We start from the raw sequence: 6,640 nt of genomic DNA, 5'->3' as shown, positions 1-6,640 counted from the left end.
CTCTATTACTATATTACTATATTTGCATATTTTAACTAGTAAAACTTTGTTATTTGTTGAAAAAAAGTCAACATAGACCCTTCATAGCTCTATGGATATATTGCCTTATTGTTGTCTAATCAACACGGTTTTTTTATGATTTTGTTATGATTTATGATTTTGTTATGATTTATGATTACACATATACTTATTGTTACACACAGTGATGTTTTTCTGTTGTGAAAAAAAATATCTGAAAATTGACAGAAAAATATCTATTGGTTTGTCTTTTAAGCAGTTAAGGTCAGATTGGACGATTCATGTTTTTTTTTATTCCAAAAGGAAATTATCTAATTTCAGATAAATATATGAAAAAGAAAATAAAATAACATCACTGTATATAGATGAATTACTATATCACATCATCATATTGTCAAACAAAGTATTTTTTTATATTGTTCTGGAATGTTTATATATATATATATATATACTCGCTCTCATACGTGCTTCGTGTTTCAGACACAGGAAATCATCAAATGTAAGCTTATATAATGTAGACATCAAATGTAGGATATAAGGTTTCTCAAATGAGCCCACTGATTTTGAAACTTTTGTTTTGTCATGATTTTTTTATGTGTGAATTCTTCAGTTCTGCAGTAATAATCTAGTTCCTTTTTGAAACAGTTGAGGGAGGAAAGGGTGTTTTTCATTTTTTGTTTATATATGTGACGTTTGGCGAATGTAATGTCCAGGTTCATATTTCTAATTTCATGATTTTATTTAAGTGCATAGCTTTTCCAATTTTGTTCTCTGCCTAAGGAGTTCATTGTTGCCCAAATATTTTGACAATTGGGATTTTCCCCAAAAAGGTGAATAATGGAATGTTTTTTACATATATTCTGCCATATAATATATACTACATTTCTTTTACAGAAAGAACAGTTGTGCGAATCAAGTATTTTAATCACGTGTATATATTTACCAAGAATTGTCATGATGTATATCAAGATCAAAAGACGAATTTTCTTTGTATTTTGTGTTTATTGTTTACTGGGATTGTTAATTAATAAATAAATCATATGCAGAGATACCCCTTTGTTTATTTGTCATTATATTATGGATATAAGTTGGACAACGTAGGAGTACAATGGGAAAACTGTGATTTCTTAGAAATGGCCATTGAGACAAAATGGCATTTACTAGGCCATAACATTTTGTTGCGGGTGGTGCAAAAGAGAATTTCTCATAAAAGTCTTCATAATTTACGATGAATTCTACGCGTTCATTACGAAATTCATAAATAAAGTGTATACCTTTATTTGACCATTGATTAAAGAAGACTGAATTGTGATCGATTCTTATGTTGTTATTAAAACACAAAGGATGATAAAAAAACCAGTCTTCATCAGAAGGAAAAGTGGCAAAGGAATAGAGATCATTCAATACTTCCTTCCAGAACAATTTTTGATTGATTTACCTTTTGTTTTAAAACATTCTGGACCATATATATTATTAATGAATGTTTTGGTTCTTTAAGAATTTTCTCCAAAATGTAGGTCCACAGATTATCACCTCTCAGTAGTCTCTGAATCCAAGATATTTTCATCGATTTAGCAAATGTATCTATTTGTATCATTTTAAGGCCACCCTCTTTGTACCTTTGACCAGTTGACTTCTGGAGATTTCATCTTTTTTACCACCCCATACAATATATTTTTTTTAAAAATGTTTTATTTCTTTCATTTTTCCTTCTTAGGGTTTGGTGTATTAATAAAAAGATGTGTTAACATGGACAGTAAAATGGATTTAACTACCGTGAATTAGGAGTGTTTTCGACCAGGAGCGCCTCAGAGATTTGATTTTCTACCAAAGTATCGTTAAAATTAAGATCTGTAATTTCTGAAAGTTTAACACTAAATTGTATTCCCAAAACTGTGAAAGGTTCCTTAGACCAGCAGATTTTTTTATCAGTATATATTATATCGTCACTCTTTGTCCTGTTGCCTATCCAAATGCATTTTGTTTTTTCAATGTTTGGTTTTAACCCAGAGTATTTTGCTTATTGGTCTAAAAGGTCTAATGGTTTTTTAAGAGCTTTTTCTTAACCATTCAGTGTTAGGCCGGTGTCATCTGCATATTGAGATAGTTTATTTTCTTTTTCGCCTTGTCTGAAGCCTATAATTTCGTTACCGATTCTAATCATTATTCTTAGGGTAGACTTGTAATTTATAATTCTTTTATTGTTTCAAATTTTAATTACTGTTCTTTAGTCTGGCACTCTTGTTCCATGAAGAGTGTCAGAAAGTTAGAAATGATACTAGAAAGAGCTTTCTGGTTTATACATAATGATCTCAATTCTATCCTTCCGGCTCTTAATGAGGATTGCCAACAGCGATAGGCTACCTGTAAGGCGTCTGAAGGATATGGATTGTTAGGTTTTTAAAAATATAAAACAAATGTCTGCTGCTTTTGAGGCCGCCCGGGTGTGGAACAGTCTCCCCAACGACTTCCGAAAAGTTGAAAATCTCGAAGAATTCAGGAGGCTGGTCCATTTCTGGGATGGCCCCATCTGCCTTTGCACTATCTGTAAAGAGTGATACTTCATACTGTGCCATGGTTACCTCTACTACCAGACATTTTGAATTGTATTTACTATTTTTGTTTTTAATTCATTTCGCATAAATATATTAATCATATCCTATATTTTCGCAGTATCTTATTTCTAAAAATATACTTTTCTTTTACAAAACTTGACCAATTTTAATATTTAAACCCCTTTGATAATAATGAATATGTGATTTTCTCATTTTACTTGTGATACAACGTGTTATTGTTATTTTACATATGTTTGTCGCAATAATAGCTCTTAAGAGCTATTGATCTTTGTTAACATGTGTAAAGACCTATTTATCAGTTACCGGATACGGAGCCTAGACTAAGGTTGCCCAAAAGTTGAATTTTATATCGAACATCACTTTTTTCTCTTGCGGACGATTGTATTGGAGTTTTCTCTTGATAATAATTATTCAATGATTTCATGCAATCGGCAAAAACTACACGCTCTCTGTGAAAAAGATCCATCAAAGCGAAGCTTTTTTCCCATGTCAACGTCTAAAAGTGTACCCTGAACGAAAATAGAAAAGAATATGTTATTATGCTATATGATCCAAAAACAAAAATGTCGAAAACCGCATAAAAATCGGTCATCCCAATACCGAGATATTGACGTGTAAATTGTACGATTTTCACCTGTCCTTCTAGATCTTCTACTACATGTAATAAGCATAATCGTAACTCGCGGTGATTTGGCCCATATCGGTTGTGACGTCACAAGTTCAACGCTTGAAAAGATTACAGAATGACCCAAACACCTCTTTTAATGTATTTTTAGATATATTATGAAAAGACACTTCACTTATAAAATAACAGTCTTTATCATCGTAAGTCCATCATTTCAGACGTAAAATATATAGTTGACACTGTGAGCTTTAAAATAAAAAATAAAAAGGACACTCAGTCACCTTTATTGTGGCACAGATGTTATAGGACAGAAAAAGACTGACGATCTAACAAATTGATCTACCCGACGATCGATCCAATCCAGTTCATCTACACACGATAAGAATCTGAACAGCGTAATCAAAAACACATCGTAATATGTAATATGACTTTATGAAGTAGAGCATGTTACAATTACAAATGACACTATTTCAGTACAATTGAAACCCGTGTAAAGGATCTAAATATGGTATATTCAAGATAATCTGAGTTAAAATTTGCCATCTTGTATATATGTATATCAAAATATGTTATTGGGAAAAGCCTTTATATAAGTTGTACAACTTGTACCCAATCCCTTTCGTAAAACAGATGCAAATAAAAATATGTTTAAGCTAATAAATAGTCTGACAACATTACTATCTCAATAAAATAACACTGATATGGCCAAAATAATTTGTTGAAGAACTTATTATTATTGTGCAGTGAAAACAAGGTTTAGTCGTGTTTGTAGTGTCATCTACATGTATATGCGTACGTATTTTCCCCAGAGGTATTTTGTAATGTCATAATAGGATTTTGATTTGTTTCCAGTTAATAAGAAATGTCATCTTGCTAGCTCGATAGATGATTACTAAATTGCAAAATGTTTATTAACTCGTTTCTAATGGCATTTAGGATCCCTGTTCCACTTCAGGCAAAACACTAGGGAAGAAATCCAGTGCAATGTTGATACAGTTACAGTTAACTCCCCTTGATGCGGTGGAGCATTTAGCTGTGATTGCAAGCCCAGGGTTCGAATCCCGGCTTATCCCGTTGTATTTTCATTTTAGGAACACTTTCTGTTTATTTCGGGTTTTTTTCATTATTTCACCTTTATTGTTTCAATCGGACACTAAAATAAAAAGCATGGATTGCAATTATAATTATTTTGAATTTTCACCAGTGCTTTATCATGACCTTGTCTCGAAAATACTCAAAAGACTTTAACAATTGCCTCTTTCTTTTGAATATTATTGTTTTATCAAATTAAGCAAAAGATAGTATACAAATCTGAACATTAACTATATACATTGAAGAACAAATGCAGAGAAAAGGGTCATGTAGAGTGCAGTATAAGATATGGCACGTCGCAGTAAAATGGTAATCATAGTAATCATAGTAATCTTCCATCATTGGAAATCTCGATAGAGATTATTGCGATGCCTCTTCTTTTTGCTTTATTCACGTTAACTAGTAATGTAATACATTAACAGGTAATATACCAGCAATCCATTAAAATGGTAATTAGAACACAGACTATAATTGATGATAAGACATCAGATTCTATAACGCTTAGTGTATGTTGGGTACGGTGAGGTTTGATGCGAATGGATTGGTTTTCATTCGATCCGTGATCCGGTTTTTTATTTTCGTTTTGGCTATATTTAGCCGTAACTCAATACTCTTAAATTGTGATTAAAGGGGGATAAGTCTTACCTTCTTAAGATTTGTGTACACGAAGGTGTGGCGTGTTACGGTATGTTATGCAAAATATGGAATTAAAATACAAAATAAAATGCCATTTGTTAAGATCCCGAAAAGGTAAGTGGACGCTGCATATCTATGGAAACAGGACCGTTTAAAAACATACGATTTTGCAGGACGTGAAACACTAAATGATTTAAAGACGTATTACTGAAAAAAATGTAAAAAAAAAAAAAAAATGTAAGGAATTAATTATATTACATCTGTACATCACGGTCTAGCGTTAACTTGATGTAATGATATTATGTCGATTCTCAATTGCATTATTGCAGCGTGTACATGTCACTATTCAATTGCTGTGTGTAAAATATTAAATTTATTAAAGTATAAGATTTTGACTTTGATTGTTTTCTATAATTCGGGTTAACTGTGCCAAACACAAAAATACTCAACAGTTAGAAAACTTTCGTCCCACTATTTTTTTTGTATTAATTTCTATTTTTCCTTCGTTTTATTGTATTATTATTATATTATTTCTATTTACATGAAAAATATCTAAAAAAAGAGTGACGGAGTGATTCCATTCCTATACATTTATACACATTTAGGTATGCTGACATGATCTTTTTTTAAGACATACCTAATACAATATGACTGAAATTAATTGAAACAGTGGATTAAGAATACTAACCGTTTAAGATAAATGTACATAAGAACAAAAAAGAGAAAGAGAGAGATGAGACAGATCGGAGAAGGAATTCCATCACACAAACACATACACTATACAATATACCTCTTTTAAAACCAGTATTCAATTTTATTTGTTTTTAAAACCATCAACTTCATAAACAGGACCATTCATAATAGGATTGTAATTCAAGCCAATATGGAGTGTATCCCTAGGAGTGTGAATTTGAATGTCTTTTGAAAATGCTCACATTCTATGAAGAATGTTTCGTTCTTGAATGATAATTTATCTTATGTCAACTGGCCCTGAGAACTTATAATTACAAGTACATGTAAGACATAAAACCAGCTATTAGTCAGTTTCATTTATCTTGGCATTTGACCTCAGTTTTCCGCTAGAGAAATGTTACATTTACCTTTTAGTGTTTAGATGTACGATGACCGTACCTGTGGTCGTGGTGTCGGATCGTGGCCGACACACATCATTGGATTGGACAGGAAACACTATACCGGGTACAACAAGTGGTGTGGGAAACGTGTACATATCGGACATACCATTACTTATCTGTTTCTTGTGCAGGTTCATGTTGTGTTTCCTTTTGTTTTGGTGTCTCCTCAGTTCGTTTTGTTTTTCCTTTTGTTTTGGTGTCTCCTCAGTTCATATTGTCCTTCCTCTTGATTTGTCGTCACCTCAGTACATGTTGTGTTTCCTTTTGTTTTGGTGTCCCCTCAGTTCCTTTTGTCTTTCCTTTTGTTTTGGTGTCTCCTCAGTTCCTGTTGTCTTTCCTCTGGTTTTGGTGTCTCCTCAGTTCCTTTTGTCTTTCCTTTTGATTTAGTGTCTCCTCAGTTCCTTTTGTCTTTCCTTTTGATTTGGTGTCTCCTCAGTTCCTGTTGTCATTCCTCTGGTTTTGGTGTCTCCTCAGTTCCTGTTGTCATTACTCTGGTTTTGGTGTCTCCTCAGTTCCTTTTGTCTTTCCTTTTGATTTAGTGTCTCCTCAGTTCCTGTTGT

The sequence above is a fragment of the Mizuhopecten yessoensis genome, unplaced genomic scaffold, assembly GCF_002113885.1.
Source record: "Mizuhopecten yessoensis strain PY_sf001 unplaced genomic scaffold, ASM211388v2 scaffold716361, whole genome shotgun sequence".
Taxonomy (NCBI): domain Eukaryota; kingdom Metazoa; phylum Mollusca; class Bivalvia; order Pectinida; family Pectinidae; genus Mizuhopecten; species Mizuhopecten yessoensis.
This window is presented reverse-complemented; position numbering follows the sequence as displayed.